The 19672-nt window shown below is 41.2% G+C and overlaps 1 pseudogene; it reads right to left on the bottom strand.

The window, feature by feature from the left end:
- Window positions 1-7553: 7553 nt before the first annotated feature.
- LOC109945725 (lipase-like) lies at window positions 7554-18975 on the bottom strand (annotated as a pseudogene).
- Between the last annotated feature and the right edge of the window lie 697 nt (window positions 18976-19672).

The following is a 19672-nucleotide window of genomic DNA, read 5'->3' as shown; positions in this document are numbered from 1 at the left end:
TGCATGCACGGTTTTCCAAGTTTTGAGTGACTTGCAGTTCAAATCTGAATTTTCTGAAGAAATCCAAATAAACGAACTAAATCTACTAGCTATAGAAAACACTGTTATAATTGTCCCAAAATGGTGCAAGTAGGTCTACATAGTGTAGGAACATGCCACAAAAGTTTGGTTGGCAAAAAAATAAAAATAAAAATAAGCTTTGTCGAGTGCCCAAAGAAGACACTCGGTAAAGAAGGCTTTGCCGAGTGCCAACTCTCGGCCCTCGGCAAAGGTTAACACCCGTCAGCTCTAGACGTCAGCTGACGGCCCATTGCCGAGCGCCACCTTCGTCGAGTGTTCGGCACTCGGCAAAGACTTCTTTGCGAGTGTATTTCTATGCCGAGAGTCCTACCATACACTCGGTAAATGAGCTCGTTACCGAGAGCAGGACTTTGCCGAGTGCCCGACAAAAAGCACTCAGCAAAGAGCCCAGCACTCGGTAAAGGCCCGGATTCCGGTATTGATTTGGTCATTATATGTGATGTTCTTCTTTGGCACACATATGAGACGCACCCGAGTTTACCCTTGAATCCGGGTGTGACAACCAGAAACAACCCATCTTTTAATCTTGAAAGCTTTTTTTACTTGGGCTTTTCTTGTCAGTGTTTTGGACTTTGCTTGATATTGGTATGTCTTCAATGAGTTATCCAATGTCTTCTTTGAAGTGTTGCCCCTCAATGCCTTAGTCCCAAACCACTTCGTATCATGTGAACTACAAATATAAAGACTATCAAACACATTAGTCCATAGATTATGTTGATCATCAAACACTAAAATTGTTTAGTCAAATAGGCCAGGATCCATTTTCCTTACGGTCCCTCTCTCTAGTAGTGTGTGGTCAAAGATTTCCAATGTCAAGCTTTGTGTGCAAGCTAAACAACCATAAATTAAACCTCACTTTATCCCATACTATGTATATATATTAGTGAGATATACTAGTTATATATAGAGGTATGAGCAGTATTTATATATCCCCATGGATGCTCTTTCTATATCTGTTGGCAACAAAGCAAATTAATTAGCGAGAGAGGTATGATGAACAACAATCATATCCCACCTTTTAGTGTCTGTGTTGTCTACAGTTCACATTAATTATGAATTATTTCTACATATGTAAAAGTAGGCCGTCACCGAAAGCATGCATCCAACACTAGATTAGAAGGCCGACAGCTTGTGATTGTTCCATGAGCGGATATGGATATGTGGACACGTGTATACGCTGACATGATGCTTCATATTCTTCGATCGCAAAGGCATCGCACGGCCACCACACACAGGTATATATAGCTTTATTTTGTCGATCGGACACGGTAGCATCAAAGGGCTTTTCCGCCGTACACTAGCTACGTAGCTGCACAGCTTTGGCATCTGTCCTAGGGACACTTGTCGCGTTTGGCCAAGGTCGACGCAGATCAGTCAAATATGCCGTTAGATTATATTGCTGAATGCGCCTTTTCCCCTACTTCTTCCATGTGTGTGTAACAGAGAGAGTACACACACAGATAGACCGACCATCAACACAATCAAAACGAGATCTTGTTATGATCGAGTACATGCATGCTTCATGGGAAAGAATGGCCACGATTGAAAGACCCACTTGTTAAAAAGTGTGCTTTGCACGTTGTCGACAAGAAAAGAAAGACCACTGCACTTGCATGCAACAGAGGTTCTCCTCGGTCGTGGCCATGGTTTCCAAAATATAATAGTGTACCATACCTATTTCTTGTTCAAAGTTATAGTAAAGTTTTAGATTTATCTAAGGTCCTGTTTAGGACTTCTTCAACTTTAAAAAAAAAATTGGTGAAATTAGTGGGGCATGTCACTATGAGCTTCAGAAAATTGTCAAGTTGAAGTTATAGATCTTTAGAAAACGTTTAAATAAGTTATTTTAATTATTATTTAGATCACAAAATAATTTTTAGAACTATTTAAATTATATCATAAACTACAGCTCCACACTGAAGCTGGAACCTAGAGCAGTCCCAAACTAGTCAAGCTTCTCTAACTTTAATCAAGATTAAAAAACATCTACGACAACAAACTACTAGCTAGTTTATTATTTTTTTCTATAAAATATGCCCTGATAATGCACTATTTAAACTTATGATGATAATAATATATTTGTTTATAAAATCATGTTCAAAATCAATAAAATTTTACCTGAGACAAAAAATGAATTGCTTTATAGTTTGAAACTGATGGGGTACATACTTATATTTATCTAAAAAAGGGTTATGATATTCGCTATTCTTTATTCTGTAAATACTCTACTAATAAAAGTGTAAAGTCAATATTGTTTATGTTTTGGATTAAGCTTCACACATTATGCCACGTTGCTGGTATCAGAAAATAGAGATAACAAGGTGGATACAAAAAACAAGATCAAAAGGGGGTCAAATAAAGTGGCTAATAAATTTGCCAAATAGGCTTGACAAACTAACTCTATGGTGTTATCTTTACTTTGTGAAGCATTGGCTCATTCTCTCCATTGTAATGATATGCAATAGGTACTCCAAGACCTATTGAATGGTGTGATTTTCGACCCATCTATGTACTATGTTTATAAGCAACATTATTCTTTAAAATTTCCAGAAAATGTTTTTGGGTGGAGGGAAAAATAAAAATCGACAACCATGAACACATATTATATAGTGTTCATGTGTGTGCGTGTGTGTGTTAATTCCTATCAATTCCCCAAGCTATTGCTCCGCCTAACACTATGACCGAGTATGTTTGATGAATCAGATCATACTTTAGTAGAGATCGAATATGAAGATGTTATATTTTGACAATAATCAACATTATAGGACATTGTCTCACCTCAAGGGTTTTCATGTCCTTAGAGATATTTAGGGGAGCAAGTGATGCAGATAATCCTTTGTATGATCAAGATCCAAATCCGAAGCTTGAAGATTTAGCTAGAGAACTATTTTGAAAAACATGTAGATACGGATCTGAAACCGATTATGTGTGGATACAATGTAGTCTATGGAATAATTAGCAAAATCTAGTGGATGCTGATTATATGAGGTCTATGAAGTATAGGATAATCTAAGTCGTTTAAGAGATCAAGTTCCAGACATGACAACATAGTTCAAACCAAGCTACAATAGCACAATAAGTATTATTTTTTGTAGTCCACAATCTATCTAGTATAAATATAATATAAGAATATTTCTTTTGAACTGATAGCTTGCCCTAGCTTAATAAATCGTCGAGATCAAAGTGCTAGTATCAAGATTACATGGTAAATTTATCTCTTAGTTGTGATTTATGGTCACCTACATGTAAGCATGTATTATCCGACTATGTAAGTCCACTCTCTCTGACACCGGTCTAATTGTGTACTATTTTTGATCCATTGCGCTACGAATCTAACAAAAGGAAATGTATATGATTAGGATATGAAGAAGGCATTGTCCATTCTGATCCAATTCAATTTCATCCCGAAAGTTTTTTGCTTGTCCTGTTTATGTTTGTGCAAGTATTTTGATTATGTGGTTTCACTTTTTGGCATATTAGGCTAGTCGATACTATTAGCTCTAGGTCGCAAAACTTCTTATGGGTTTGGTTAAGTAGAGAATACTAAATAGCAAAAGTGTACATCTTGCTAGTTAGTTCCTTTAGTTTATCGTAGTGAGAAATCAAATGCTCTCTTTGTTTCAAATAGAAGTTGATTTGGCATTTTTAGGTACATAGACATAACATATACTATGGATGAAAGTGGATATCCAAATTGCTAAGACAAATATAATATTTTAAAATCGATGTGTATGAAATTTGATGTTGATCTTTTCTTATGTTATCAAGCACATCATTATAAATAAGAATAAAATTTTGCATAAACTGTTCTATGCATCATTTGCTCCCTACAACAAAAAAGGTAAAAAAAATATACGAATTCGTATCTGTATCTTCATCCGAATTTTACGTCTACCGTTTGAGAAGATATATGATAAATTTAAAGTTTACCTTTTATGAATCTTTACAAGCTACATGCTAAAAACAAAAATACCAATTTACATAGCAGATTCTATATCATATTTATTCGCAAACAAAAAATGACCAAAAAAATTGATATTCGAATAATAAGTATTCATTTTCATCCCTACATATACATTCCAACAACTATGTACCTTGGAAATCCAAAATAATTTATAATTATAATGAGGGGAGAAGAATCCTGAGTTAATTTTTTTAGTGACCCAATTTACCTATTTTTCTCTTGGTTTATCTCTTGATTTTATAGTCCTTGCGTCCCAAAATAGTATTCGTTTTGGCTCTTTATTTGTATGTATATATTCAAATAGATGATGATAAATCTAGATATAAAACGCATATATCAGCTATTGTATGAGCGTCTAGTCGAGCTCGACGCTTTCAATGTAACACGTGTTGACAGATCTACAAAATTAAGGTAGGAGGATCGTTTTTCTTACTATAAGCTTCTACATCTATGTTTTTTCTTTCGAACTTAATGAGTAGCGATTTATAGCTAGGGGGACTTAGGGTGTGTTAATTTTCCTTTTAGATTATATAAGTTGGATTATGGTGAAATAGTAGTAGGATAAAATATTATTTTGGAACTATAAATTAATAAGCTGAAATAAGTTAGTATTAGATAATTTATTTTAGCTTATTTGTAATCTTAAAATAATATTTTATCCTCTTACCCTTACATAATAATCTAATTTATGTAATACAGGAGGGAAACAAATATGGCCTTATAATAAACAGCGCCTTATAATAGACTAGGTGCTTCGAGCTAGTAGCGGCAGTAGGGGCCCGAGTCGATCCACCTTGTTCCAGTGCTAGTGGTAGATCCACACGTGCATGCGCCTGAGTGAGCTTGGTTTGTTGGGGATTAGAGTTTCCAGTTATCGGTGACGTAGAATACTAGGGTTTAGGGGTGGCATTATCTCCGGAGCCGCGCGCAGATGGTGAATAGGGGTAGCTAGCGGCAGCGACGACGATGTCACATCGCCGAAAGGTAGGGGCCGGGCATCTCTATGATTAGTAAAAGAGCAGGCTTAATTGAGTCATGCAGCTGCTATAGCGGAAGGTGAGAGCTAGGAACGGTGACGTGGCGGGAGCTAGCTAGCCGCTAATAATCTCCGATGCATGGTGGAGGAAGCGCGAGATATATTGCAATAATAATACTGCTGGAGAGAAAGAAAGAACGGCGGCACGATTCACAATCGCACGACCCATCGCCCATAATCACCCAAGCTTAGTCGGAAACAACGGGATTTCCAGTAGAGAGGCATCGGCGCCGCCGCCTCCACCTGATTCCCCTTGTCTGGCGCCAGATACAGGAATGAATAATCGTACAACGGCGGCCTGTGTTGTCACGCGTTAAAAATGTTCCCTAGATATGATGAACAGGCAAGAGATGAGGTGAGATCGATGCCCAACATCCTGCAGGGTTCGCCGGAAATCGCCACCGGATCTCGGAATATATACACGCGGAGAGACTAAATATGTTTGGATGCGAGATCGCTACTACTAGTACAACATAAGCTTTATATTGGCGGTTGTTAACTTATTTTCATTGGCGCTTTTTAGAACCGTCAGCGTTAATGACTAGTAAAAATTTATCATTTTTACGAGCGGATAACTGAGCCAGTGGAAGTCCATTTTCACTGATGGTTGAGCTAAGAAAACCGCCAGTAAGAATCGGTTTCCACTGGCGGTTGGTGCAATAAAACTGCCCGTAAAAATTATTTTTAGAAACATAAAATGGATTTTAAAAATAGAAAGAAAAAAAGATTTTTACAGTCGGGTTTTTAAGAAACCATCACTAAAAATAATACAGACGGTTCAAAATCGAATTCACCTATAAAAATATACCACACCGTAAGCTTTGAGCCTTTTTCTATTACTAGGTCAGTGTCCGTGCGTTGCAACAGGATCATATAATAGCTCGATAACTTATATATACAAATGTGTGTTATACTGTTATGAGATGGAGGACGACATTCACGAGCCGTCTGGGATGACGTTGAAGAGAAACTCGGACCTGTGACGCACGAGCACTCTGAGTAGTGTAGTATACAAGATTTAACAAGACAATTTAAAGGCAAAAAATTCAAGAATGATCTTTCATAAAACATCATAGTTTAGATATTCAAATCAATAAATATAAAATAAATATAAGCATAATTGTTTATTTAATCGCGAGGGGAATGGAATGGGAATGGCGAACGCACGAACGTGGAGAGGGCGACACATGAAACCGCTGCCAGAGATCGACATCATCGGTTGGGAGAAGACTCTGAGCGTCCCTAGCGATGCGGGTGGGCCGCAGGCGGAGGTGGTTGCGGCTGGCGGAGCAAGGATTGCGCGTGATTGATTCAGAGCTCGAAGGTTACTAGGCGGCAGTCAGCTGTGGGCCCATGTGATCGGACCGTCCAGATTGACCGAAGTCAGAACGACAGAACCAAAGAGTCAGGCTACCCTTGCAGCCTTAATAAGTAGTAGAGAAAAACAGGTGCAGTCTTAGTGATATCGAGAGCAGCTAATCTGAGCATAATATGAGAGGTAATAAATTTAATTTAATAATCAATGTGTTAATAGATGAGGCTCGTGCGTTACAATGAGAACATATAATATCACAATAACGTATATACAAATGAGTGTTATACTACTATAAGATGGAGGACGACATCCGCTAGCCGTCCGGGATAGCATCGAAGCGAAACTCGGGTCGCGGTCAAGTGTGCTGGCCCTATGGCGTGAGGTCGCTTGTCTAGGTGCCGCGTGAGGTGGAGGGGACAGTCTCGAGGAGGGAGCAATCTCCGAGGGCCAGTGGTGGAGTGGCAGCGTGCGGTCACCGAGCCGCTCGCCTTGCGGCAGCGGAGGGATCAGATATACACACGACGCAAAATTTAAAGTTAAATGAGTAGAGTTGAATGTTGTCCATGTATGTAAATTGAGAGTTGAGACCTTTGACTCCGATTGTAAATACATGAGTCCATACAGAAAGCAAAAGTGTCGACAACAACACGGCGTCACTTCGTCGCATGACACTATAACAGCAGGATCTGATTCCTCCGGCTAAGAGCAGGCACTCTGTATTGGAGGGATCAGGCTCTGTTGAATCATGATCTTCAGGTTCAGAATAGCATGAATGAAGGTTTGCAAGGGGCTGCATTCTTTGATATGAAAAAGCAAACGCATACATCAAATGAAGGTAAAGCTAAGGTGAAATTCTGTAAAAAAATCTTGAAATGCCTCATGTAGCAACAAAATGATGGAATGGCCAAACAAGGAGTACCACCTAATACTTGCATAACTTGGTAATACACAGTGTTATTGATATACACAAATTGAATTGTGCGGCAATCTTATGGAGCTTACATGTATCGAATGTCACTTGGTCAAAGGGGTACATTTAAAAAGGTGAGTCTCTCCTTAGTCCTTACCCTCTGGAGAGCCCAATATTTCATGAGCTGTACACAACAGTATTTCATGAGCTGTACACAAATTGAAAAAAATATTGTACAAGGGTGCATTTCGTGGCATACAAAGTCACATTGATTCTAGAGCTCGTGGTTCTTGCATATATATCTTAACAAGATGATGGATCCATCAACTTCACGAATGTAGTTGTATACTTGGTTGGTTGTACCAATCACGAACTGACAGGTTCCCCTTGAATCAGCATGTAGTGTGACACTGTAGTACTCAAGATGATCTGCTACGCTCATCCCATAGACCCACTTTTTCAGAAAAACACAAATAATATGAAACACACATAGGAAATAAGTGTCCAAAATAGATAGATAGATATGTACCTGCTATAGGTCGGGTCCTCACCAGAATCATCACATACAATCTCATTTCTGGCAACTACATTTCCATCTATGCTCTCATAAAGTCAAACCTAAAGATAAATAAATACAGAAGAAATGGATGGGCGCTAATCTAGGAAAAGTACGCATCTCTATAAATTCTTTTCGACTATAATCAAATACACATCTCTCTAGCGAAGTGTTGGTATGTCCATTCACTTAGGTAATAATAATACGGTGGTAATTGCTGCACAATGTCGTTCTGATGGGTCACATGGATTGTTCTTGGGACTTGTTCGCCAAGGCATATAGCAAAAGCAGGATTGCCTATCCGAGGCTGTCCAAAAGTCATGTGCTCAATGTCCTATGATCCAAATTTAACATGTAAAAATGTAGAGATATCAATGAAGCCAACCATCTGATATATTAACTGTTAGAAATATGCCCTAGAGATAATCATAGAGATGAGCATATTTCTTTGTATCCATGATATATATATTGCTTAATTGAATATCCATGGAAGGCACCTTGTATTGATTAGCAATTATGTGAATTGTTTGTGAGATTCTTTACTTATATGGTTATTCTAAATGGTGTCCCTAGTCAGAGTCGATGACTAGCACATGTATTAGTTGATGACTACATTTCACAAGTCATGAACATGGAGATGTTAAATTAATAATGTGGGCGCATGTATGACATGAGGCTGGACCGACCCAACGTGAGATATTGTAATATAGTTCTCTTCTTGCAACATGAATACTGTATCCTTAGACCTGAGATTGTCGCATGTTCTCAAGATGTGAATTGACTTACTTAGGGACTATCAAACGCTATCCCGTAACTGGGTAGTTATAAAGGTAGTTTTGGGTTTGTCAGGAAGCATGCTATGAGGCATGGTCAGTCAAGATGGAATTTGTCCCTCTCTTTGTGAGAGAGATATCTCTGGGCCCCTCGAGTGATTGGATCAAGAAATGCATGGCCGTGCTAGGGTTAAGAGTTAACCATTGAAAGGATTCCAATTCACAGTATCGAGAAAGAGAGGTCAGCTTAGAGCCAGACCAAATATCGTGAGACAAAGGGAACATCATGTACGTAATGTCGCAATGGTTCGTCTGATATGATCTTTACGTACACATAGAAGTTGACATGTCTTGCTAGAGGCCGCTGTCAATTATTGGGCCAAGTAAGAGTACTTGGCCTATGTCTATTTGTACGTGAACCTATAGGGTCACACACTTAAGGGGAAGGAAGCCTAATTCGGATTAGATCCGAAATTAGACTGGGCTTTAGGGTTAATGATGGGCCTCGGCGTCAGAAGCCCACCATAACGCCTATATAATGAGGGGCGGGGGCGCGGTTAAAACATAACCTAATTCGCCACCAGCGAACTAACAGCCGCCGCCCACCTCTCGCCCTCGCCAAGCCGCCGTCGCGAACCTAGCAGTTCGGTACGCGGCGCTTCCTCCCTGTATGTGTGGATACCTCGGAGGTGCTACATCTGGAGCACTTGGACGAACCGTGCGAGGACGTGAAGGACGCCGGCGACTGCACGGCACTGCTCGACGCGTTCGTCTACATCGAGACGTCTTCCGCTGCTCTGCGCGTCTAGTGGTAATTCCATGACCTATAACCGCAGTAGTTCTTGGTATTATGGGGATGAAAATTTTTGTTTTGCACTAGCGTAGCCTCCCCGTAATCCTACAGTGGTATCAGAGGAGGTTCTGCGTAGTTTTAGGTCTGGATCTAGGTTCATGAGATGGATCTACTTGATGCACGGTTTGATTAGATCAATTGGTTATAAAGGGTTGAAGTAGATTACATCGGATATGACTGGAGAGATCAGTTCGTCCTTCTCTGTTATGTGCGCGACTTGCCCCTACCGACTGGAATCACCATCGGGGCTAACTGCGTACACAACTAGCAGATTGATGTAACAGATCAACGTCATGAGTGTAATCTTCTTCGGGTCGAAAGTCTCGGATTTGGGTTGATTTGATCAACCGCATGAGATTTCCAGTGGAATTTCCATACATACGATGCATGGAATTTCCATACATACGATGCATGGGACCGCCGTGGCTATCTGCTGTAGTGGCGAACGTATAGAAACGTGTTTGTCTAACCTGTTTTTGCAGGACATGTGATCGGTATGGCTATTATGTGTATGTGATGCATGTTAATAAATTATTCATGACCTGCGTGTCGTGACCAGGGCAATACGGCTGGAGCCACATGTATTGTCCAAAATTAATGTAATGACCTGCGTGTCAACATGTGATGATCCAAAGCGTATATGTAATTTGTTTACCAGCATACGTTAGATAGGTCTTGAAGGACTCATCACCTGGAGGATGGCATACCTATATCATGGAGATGGAGATCATCGTGATGGACAGATTATTGGAGATGGGGATCACCATGTGACAGCAAGCCATACCGAATCACAACTGTTGTGTGAATGCCATTCTTATTGTTCTACTTGTTTATATTGCATATATGTCCTTGCGTGCGATGTTATAAGTAGGAAGATCCCTCATAAATGTTTAAGCTTTAATGCCTCTCCAAACCTTGCACTATCATAAGTCTTGTACAATTGGTGGTGGGTCTATGAAATTAGGGTGCCACCAGTTTTCCTTGACTAGATAGGTTTGTATCGGATACGAACTGCAGAAAGGGTTGGTTAACTTAAACAAAGTCAGCTTAATGGTTAAGGACTTTGAGGCATAAGGTTGGGAGCTGAGACATAGAGATGTCACCCAACAACAGGAGTCATATATATGATATGATTAGCAAGGAGTTGCTTACCGATCTACCTTGTCTTCTAGCGGTGATGCTAAAGCTCACTAGTAGACTTGTTAGTTGTGGGTTCTGAATCACTAAGTATCAATCGAGGGATATTGATTTTAGTGGGAGTAGACTATTAAATGTTTAATATGATTTACTCTGTCATGGATATTTTTGTCTTAGTATTTTGCATTATTTTGTTGTAGATGGCACCTAGCACACCAACATTTACTTTGCGATCAATTCTTGAAAAGGATAAGTTAAATGGAACAAACTATACGGATTGGATCCGTAACCTGAGAATTGTTCTCAGGGCTGAAAAAAAGGAAGACGTTCTAGACACCCCACTGCCAGAGGATCCTGGTGAAAATGCAACTGCTGCAGCTAAAACCGCTTACAAGAAAGCAATGGATGCTAATCTTGAAGTGAGTTGCCTAATGCTTGCTTGCATGGAGCCTGAGCTCCAGATGCAGTTTGAGACAAACCATGAGGTGTACGATATGATCGTGGCGCTCAAGGATATGTTCCAGACTCAGGCTAGGACTGAAAGGTTCAATGTGTCCAAAGCCTTTCTGGAATGCAAGCTAGCAGAAGGCGCAGCAGTTGGGCCACATGTAATCAAAATGGTTGGTTACAGTCAGAGGTTGGAGAAGCTAGGCTTCCCAATAAGCCAAGAGTTGGCCACTGACTTCATTTTAGCATCTCTTCCCCCCAGCTATGGAAACTTCATCACGAACTACCATATGCATGGGGCGGAGAGGGGCCTCAATGAACTATGTGGCATGCTGAAAACAGCAGAGGGGGACATAAAGAAAAGCGCTGGCAGCAGCGGCCATGTGATGGCGGTCCAAAACAAACCCAACTTTAAGAAGAAGGGTAAGTCTCAAAAGAAGAAGGGCAAGGCAAAGGATACAGTATCCAAGCCAAATCAAAAGCCCAAGGCTGGACCAGCTGCAGATGCAGAGTGCTTTTATTGCAAAGAACTTGGTCACTGGAAAAGGAATTGCAAGCAGTACTTGGCCTCTATTAAGGATCGCGGCGGTAAGGGTACAGCCGCAGCAGGTACACTTGCTATTCACATTACAGAAATTTTTCTTGCTGATTCTTATATTAATTCTTGGGTATTTGATACCGGATCGGTTGCCCATATTTGCAATTCGATGCAGGGAATGATAAGAAGTAGAAGCGTGAAAAGAGGAGAAGTTGATTTCCGGGTAGGCAATAATGCAAGAGTTGCTGCGTTGACCGTCGGGACGATGCAACTCCACCTCCCATCAGGATTTATTTTGGAGTTAAATAATTGTTATCTAGTTCCTAGTATGAGTCGAAACATTATGTCTCCTTCATGTTTGATGAAGGATGGTTATTCATTTGCGAGTGAAAACAATGGTTGTGTGATCTCTAAGAATGGCATGTTTGTGGCTTTTGCATCCATTATGAATGGGTTATTCATTTTAAATCTTGATGATGCACCTATCTGTAATATTAGTGCTAAAAGGCCTCGGCCTAATGATTTAAGTCCTACCTACATGTGGCACTGTCGTTTGGGTCATATAAGTGAGAATCGCATGAAGAAGCTTCATTCTGATGGGCTTTTAACTTCGTTTGATTTTGAATCATACGAGACATGTGAAGCTTGCTTACTTGGTAAGATGACCAAGGCGCCCTTCACGGGTTTACCGGAGAGGACGTTAGATTTATTGGAACTCATACATACTGATGTGTGCGGACCAATGAGTACGACAGCTAGGGGAGGATTCCAATACTTCATAACCTTCATTGATGATTTTAGTAGATATGGGTATGTCTACTTAATGAAACACAAGTCTGAATCCTTAGAAAAGTTCAAAGAGTTTCAGAATGAAGTAGAAAATCAGCGTGGCAAGAAAATTAAAGCACTGCGATCAGATCGTGGTGGTGAATATTTGAGTCATGAGTTTAGCAATCATCTAAAGAGTTGTGGAATTGTTCCACAGCTTACGCCGCCTGGAACGCCTCAGAGGAATGGCGTGTCTGAGCGACGTAATCGGACTTTATTGGATATGGTTCGATCAATGATGAGCCAGTCGGACCTACCTTTGTCGTTTTGGGGATACGCTCTAGAAACAGCAGCTTTCACACTAAATAGGGTACCGTCTAAGTCCGTAGTTAAGACACCATATGAGATGTGGACTGGGAAGACTCCCAGCTTGTCTTTTCTGAAGATTTGGGGTTGTGAGGTTTACGTCAAGCGACTACAGTCGGATAAACTCACTCCAAAATCGGACAAGTGCATGTTCGTGGGATATCCAAAGGAAACTTTAGGATATTACTTTTACCACCGGTCAGAGGGAAAAGTGTTTGTCGCCCGGAACGGTGTGTTCTTAGAGAAAGAGTTTCTCAAAAGAGAGAAAAGTAAACAAAAGGTGTATCTTGAAGAAGTTCAGGATGAGCCAGTGGGACAAGATTCAACAAGTGATGCTAATGTAGCAGAACAAGTTGAGACGTCTATGGCAAGAGAATCACCACCACAACCACGAAGGTCAGCAAGGCTTCGCGAGGCACGAGGAGAAGTGCTATTGTTGGGCAATGGGGAAGTGTTGTTGTTAGACAACGACGAACCTGCAACATATTCAGAAGCGATGATGGACCCAGATTCCGAGAAATGGCATGTCGCCATGAGATCCGAGATAGATTCCATGGGAGAAAATCAAGTTTGGAACTTGGTTGACCCGCCTGATGGTGTTAGACCTATAGAATGCAAATGGATCTATAAGAAGAAGAAAGACATGGATGGAAATGTTCACATCTATAAGGCTCGACTTGTTGCAAAGGGTTTTCGACAAGTTCAAGGAGTTGACTATGACGAGACATTCTCGCCAGTACCGATGCTTAAATCTATTCGGATCATTCTAGCTATTGCCGCATATTTTGATTATGAGATTTGGCAGATGGATGTCAAAACATCTTTCTTTAATGAAAACCTAGATGAGGACGTGTATATGATACAACCTGAGGGTTTTGTCGATCCGATCAATGCTGGAAAGATATGCAAACTTCAGAAATCCATTTATGGGTTGAAGCAAGCATCTCGGAGTTGGAACATTCGTTTTGATGAAGTGATCAAAGGGCTTGGTTTTCATCAGAATGAAGAAGAAGCTTGTGTTTACAAGAAGGAAAGTGGGAGCGCTGTTGTATTTCTGATCTTGTATGTGGATGACATATTATTGATTGGGAATGATATTCCTATGCTGGAGTCCGTCAAGGCTTCACTGAAAAAGAGTTTTTCTATGAAGGACTTAGGGGAAGCAGCATATATTTTGGGCATAAGGATCTATAGAGATAGGTCGAAGAGGCTTATAGGATTAAGTCAAGATACGTACATTGACAAGGTTTTGAAACGGTTCAACATGGAACAGTCCAAGAAAGGTTTCATACCTATGTCACATGGTAAACACCTTAGCCAGATGCAATGTCCTGCGACGGCTAATGGGCGGGAGTGCATGAGTAAGGTACCATACGCCTCAGCGATTGGATCAATCATGTATGCCATGATAAGTACACGCCCAGATGTTTCATACGCTATAAGTGCTACGAGTAGATACCAGGCTGATCCAGGTGAGGATCACTGGACAGCGGTAAAAGGCATTCTTAAGTACTTAAGAAGGACTAAAGATATGTTCCTGGTATATGGGGGTAAGGAGGAGCTCGTTGTAACTGGTTACACCGATGCTAGCTTCCAAACTGACCCAGACGAGTTAAAATCGCAATCAGGTTTTGTGTTCACAATAAATGGTGGTGCTGTTAGTTGGAAGAGTTCCAAACAGGAGACTGTGACTGATTCTACAACAGAAGCCGAGTACATTGCAGCTTCTGAATCTGCGAAGGAAGGTGTTTGGATAAGAAAGTTCCTCATCGAGCTTGGTGTGTTTCCTAATGTATCTAGCCCATTGAACCTCTACTGTGACAACAATGGGGCTATTGCGCAAGCTAAGGAGCCAAGGAACCACCAGAAAAACAAACACGTACTGTGGAAGTTTCACCTCATACGGGAATTCGATAGGCGGGGTGAGATAAAGATATGCAAAATACATACGGATTTGAATGTTGCTGATCCTTTGACAAAACCTCTTCCACAACCTAAGCATGAGGCACACGTGAGATCTATGGGTATTAGATATCTTTTAGATTAACTCTAGTGCAAGTGGGAGACTGTTAGAAATATGCCCTAGAGATAATCATAGAGATGAGCATATTTCTTTGTATCCATGATATATATATTGCTTAATTGAATATCCATGGAAGGCACCTTGTATTGATTAGCAATTATGTGAATTGTTTGTGAGATTCTTTACTTATATGGTTATTCTAAATGGTGTCCCTAGTCAGAGTCGATGACTAGCACATGTATTAGTTGATGACTACATTTCACAAGTCATGAACATGGAGATGTTAAATTAATAATGTGGGCGCATGTATGACATGAGGCTGGACCGACCCAACGTGAGATATTGTAATATAGTTCTCTTCTTGCAACATGAATATTGTATCCTTAGACCTGAGATTGTCGCATGTTCTCAAGATGTGAATTGACTTACTTAGGGACTATCAAACGCTATCCCGTAACTGGGTAGTTATAAAGGTAGTTTTGGGTTTGTCAGGAAGCATGCTATGAGGCATGGTCAGTCAAGATGGAATTTGTCCCTCTCTTTGTGAGAGAGATATCTCTGGGCCCCTCGAGTGATTGGATCAAGAAATGCATGGCCGTGCTAGGGTTAAGAGTTAACCATTGAAAGGATTCTAATTCACAGTATCGAGAAAGAGAGGTCAGCTTAGAGCCAGACCAAATATCGTGAGACAAAGGGAACAGCATGTACGTAATGTCGCAATGGTTCGTCTGATATGATCTTTACGTACACATAGGAGTTGACATGTCTTGCTAGAGGCCGCTGTCAATTATTGGGCCAAGTAAGAGTACTCGGCCTATGTCTATTTGTACGTGAACCTATAGGGTCACACACTTAAGGGGAAGGAAGCCTAATTCGGATTAGATCCGAAATTAGACTGGGCTTTAGGGTTAATTATGGGCCTCGGCGTCAGAAGCCCACCATAACGCCTATATAATGAGGGGCGGGGGCGCGGTTAAAACATAATCTAATTCGCCACCAGCGAACTAACAGCCGCCGCCCACCTCTCGCCCTCGCCAAGCCGCCGTCGCGAACCTAGCAGTTCGGTACGCGGCGCTTCCTCCCTGTACGTGTGGATACCTCGGAGGTGCTACATCTGGAGCACTTGGACGAACCGTGCGAGGACGTGAAGGACGCCGGCGACTGCACGGCACTGCTCGACGCGTTCGTCTACATCGAGACGTCTTCCGCTGCTCTGCGCGACTAGTGGTAATTCCATGACCTATAACCGCAGTAGTTCTTGGTATTATGGGGATGAAAATTTTTGTTTTGCGCTAGCGTAGCCTCCCCGTAATCCTACATTAACAATACATTCGATGGTATCACAAAACAAGTACAGGTTATTTGTAGAGCATATATTGAAATTTGGTATAATAAATCAATTACATTAAAAATACTTACAAATAGACCAAGCACACAAAATGAAGCTAGATCCCCTCCAATGGAGTGTCCCACAACATTTACAGGTAGATTTCCATATGTTTTTCTTGCCCATTTAATAGACTTCAGGATCTCATATAGCAGAGTTGTATTATCATATGCAGAATAAAACCTATGATGGACCTGCAACATTAGACAGACAAGAAACAGGCAAACACGAGTCTGGCACAGGAAAAATGATAATAAAGAGTGACATATTCAAAGATGTATATATGCTATCCCAAACCATTCGGTTTTTCGAAGGGACTCCATGTCTGGCACAGAAAAAAAACTCCACAAGTGTTAATCTTTTGCCATCACTTAGAGCAACTATACATGTGAGAACGATTCTGTTTCCATGCTTAGCACATATCACCACCGTGAAATCTGCACATCACATCGTCTATTACCAGGAGTTGGCATTAGGACTAAAGAGTGAAATACTTGACAAATTGTTAGGCCTAAATGTGTTAAATTTTGTTATGAGTCCAGTCAAGGTTAGTAGCCACTCTGCACATAGACAGAAACATGATCTCCATTCACCTCTACTGGGCAAAATAGTTATACTGACTCTATCAAAAATTAAAATTTATTTTACCTTTAAATGAATTAATACAAAAATTAATGTATGTGTTTCATATATGTGTCTAGATTCATCATCGTCCTTTTGAATATAGACATAAAAAACAAGAGCTACAACGACTAATATTTTAGGACGGAGAGAGTATTTGTCTTGGTTTAGAAGAACTACGGATGGCAGACTCAAACTATGAAGCACTGAAGCCTCGAGGAGGGTGTTTATTGCTCTGTTATCTAGACCATTTTGAATGATACTACGATAGAATTGAGCCTTCTAATGTTCGGGGTTTCGTAACCACAATCGTGTACTGCCTTACAATCCTCTCTAGAGCACAGAGGGCCTCTCGGTACCAAAACATCCCATATAACTTTAGCTTTCAAGGCAAAAAAAAATATATTCCTTCATAAGATAAAATGATAGTAACATTACACAAAGAACTCACAAGGCAGAAGGAGCAACGATAATAGCATACATGGCCCAATTTATTGTCTTATTTTGCTTTTATATTACTTTGTGTTGATCTTCTACAACTACTTTTGTGTGATATATCATGGCTTATCAACTCAAGGCAAGAAGCAAGGTAGAAGGAAATCAGTGCAGCCTAGCAGTAGCAGTTCTAATGTTTTAAAATATCATAAGTTAATGTCAAGGATATTAGCTTTGACATGCTTGAAGTTTTATAGACCAATATAAGATTATCAATCGTGAGCTTGTGATGAAGTTAGAAACTAATTTCACCTGATGCATTTGATTGTTGTCCTCAGCAGCAGGCTCACTACTTCCATCACCCATATCAAAAAGCCCAACAACCTGTACAAATAATGTTGTTTAGGAATTCAGACATATATAGAGGTCAAATAGAGGAATTTCAGACAATGAATAATTATCATCATCAATAGGCTAGAGTTCAAATTCTTAATATATGAACTTGACATATAATAGTGCCTCTAGCAGTGTCACCTTAGTTTAAAAGCAGTAATATGGCATAGAGAGGAGTGGAGAGGAGAGGAGAGAAGAGAAGAGAGGAAATAAACAATATCTATTGCTTTCCATATAAACTCACAAAGTTATATATATTCCAATCCCATGGAGAGATGAGGGGAGGAGAGCTACAAAAACCAATCCTGTTCTGTTTCTCCTTTCAGGCCTAACCCTATGCAGCAGCATATTCATCCAAGAAACCAACAACCTGTAACATATCCCTTATTATCCTACCCATTACAAACTTGTCATTAAAATTAAATTCAGTACTGACTAATATTATCTCGATCAATCTTCAAGGACATCGAGCTCAATTTTGCTATGCCACAGAGAATGGTGCATGTGGACCCGTCTTCCTTATATGCATCAGGTGGCCTAAAGTTGGCTTTAACCTTTAGCCCACCTTACATTAGAGATTTGGACATCAAAAGAAAGCTAAAACATTCTAAAGCTTTTAGATCTCTAAGTTTAGAAGAGGGAGGCAAACATGCCCTAGAATATTGGAGATCGCAGCTGCTGCTATCACCAAGTAACACACTAAGATATCGAAGACCACAACTGCTGCTATCACCGTTTAAAGTACAGGATTTAGTGGTGGTGCTTTTGCTTCTACCTTAACAACTAAGATCTCAATCCATCTTAATTTGTCCAACCGAACTCTGAATGAAAAAAGGAATCGCATTTCAGGAATGATTGACGAGTTAGCACAATGCAGGTTTAGAACCTTTGGTTATTTCCAAAATAAAGACTTGCATGTATGGATATAACAATTTATACTTTTAAAAATGGATACTTATTGAGACCTGATAACCACATTCAGCTAGCTTAGCAGGAGGGAGCATGCTAACTCATAATGCCTTGTAATTACTGAATACTGATGAACCAGCGGAGCCATACCTCATTGATATCCTCAAGTAGCTCTGACAAACAAATTAGGGGACATGACAAACAAATTAGGGGACACTACCTTTGCGTATCTGCACAAGGGCCCAAGAGAGGTGGGGCCCGGCCATAGGAACGGAGCTCTCAGCTCCCACACCGTGCACCAGTGAATGCGAGCAGCTGGTCTGGCCTTCCAGTAATCCGATCTGCATGCAGGGTGATCCAGGATTCACGTGGATAAGGATGAAATCAAGAGAGCGCTAGCTAGGATCACACGCCAATAGCACAAGGAAGGAAGGAATGAGCGAGCGAACCTTGAGGAAAACATCGCCGACGGGCTTCTTTGTGTGGCTCTCCGTCGTTGGTCGCAACCCCCGCCACCGCCCTCACTCGTCGCACATCGCGCTGTGGTCACGGTCGGGGCTGCCCTTCCGTCCGGTCGACCAGTCGAGCATGGGGCGATCAAGCAAGACTCGAGGAGGAGATAGCAGATTTATGGTGACGGATCGGGGTAGCTGGGTCGAGTGTGGGTTGTTGGCTTGTTGCGCCCGTGGGCGTGGCAGACGGGGGGTGGGGGCGGGCGGAGGGATCATGAGCTAGAGGGGGAGATCGTGGAGGGAGTGGGCAGTTTGGAGGGAGATCGTGGGGGATTCCTTTGCACGGGCGTCTGGGAGTGAGCGGGTGCTCCTGAGATGGCTGAGATCGACGATGAACAGGAGAGCACGGGACGGAGACGGCGCTAGCTGGAAGAGCTAGAGGGTGAGGGCTCGCTGGGCAGAGAAAGCAAGGGAGACTGACCCTAAAGCCAAGCTGGGTCAGGGTAAGAAGTGTGCGGCCTCCTGGCAGCTACTTGGGACACACCAAAGAAACACAGCCCACGCGACCTATGTCGTCGTCACGGCTTGCACATTTTTATGACCACACCGGCCAGCCAACATAGCTTCTACCGGCTTATAAGCCTTCCTTCTTCAGAGAAAGCAATCGTGGTCAAATGCTCCTGCCAGTGTCAAATTGAGGCAACTTTT

This window comes from Zea mays, chromosome 4 (genome assembly GCF_902167145.1).
Source record: "Zea mays cultivar B73 chromosome 4, Zm-B73-REFERENCE-NAM-5.0, whole genome shotgun sequence".
In the NCBI taxonomy this organism is placed as follows: Eukaryota; Viridiplantae; Streptophyta; class Magnoliopsida; order Poales; family Poaceae; genus Zea; species Zea mays.
Note: the sequence above shows the minus strand (reverse complement) of the source record. Positions and strands in the feature narration are given on the sequence as shown.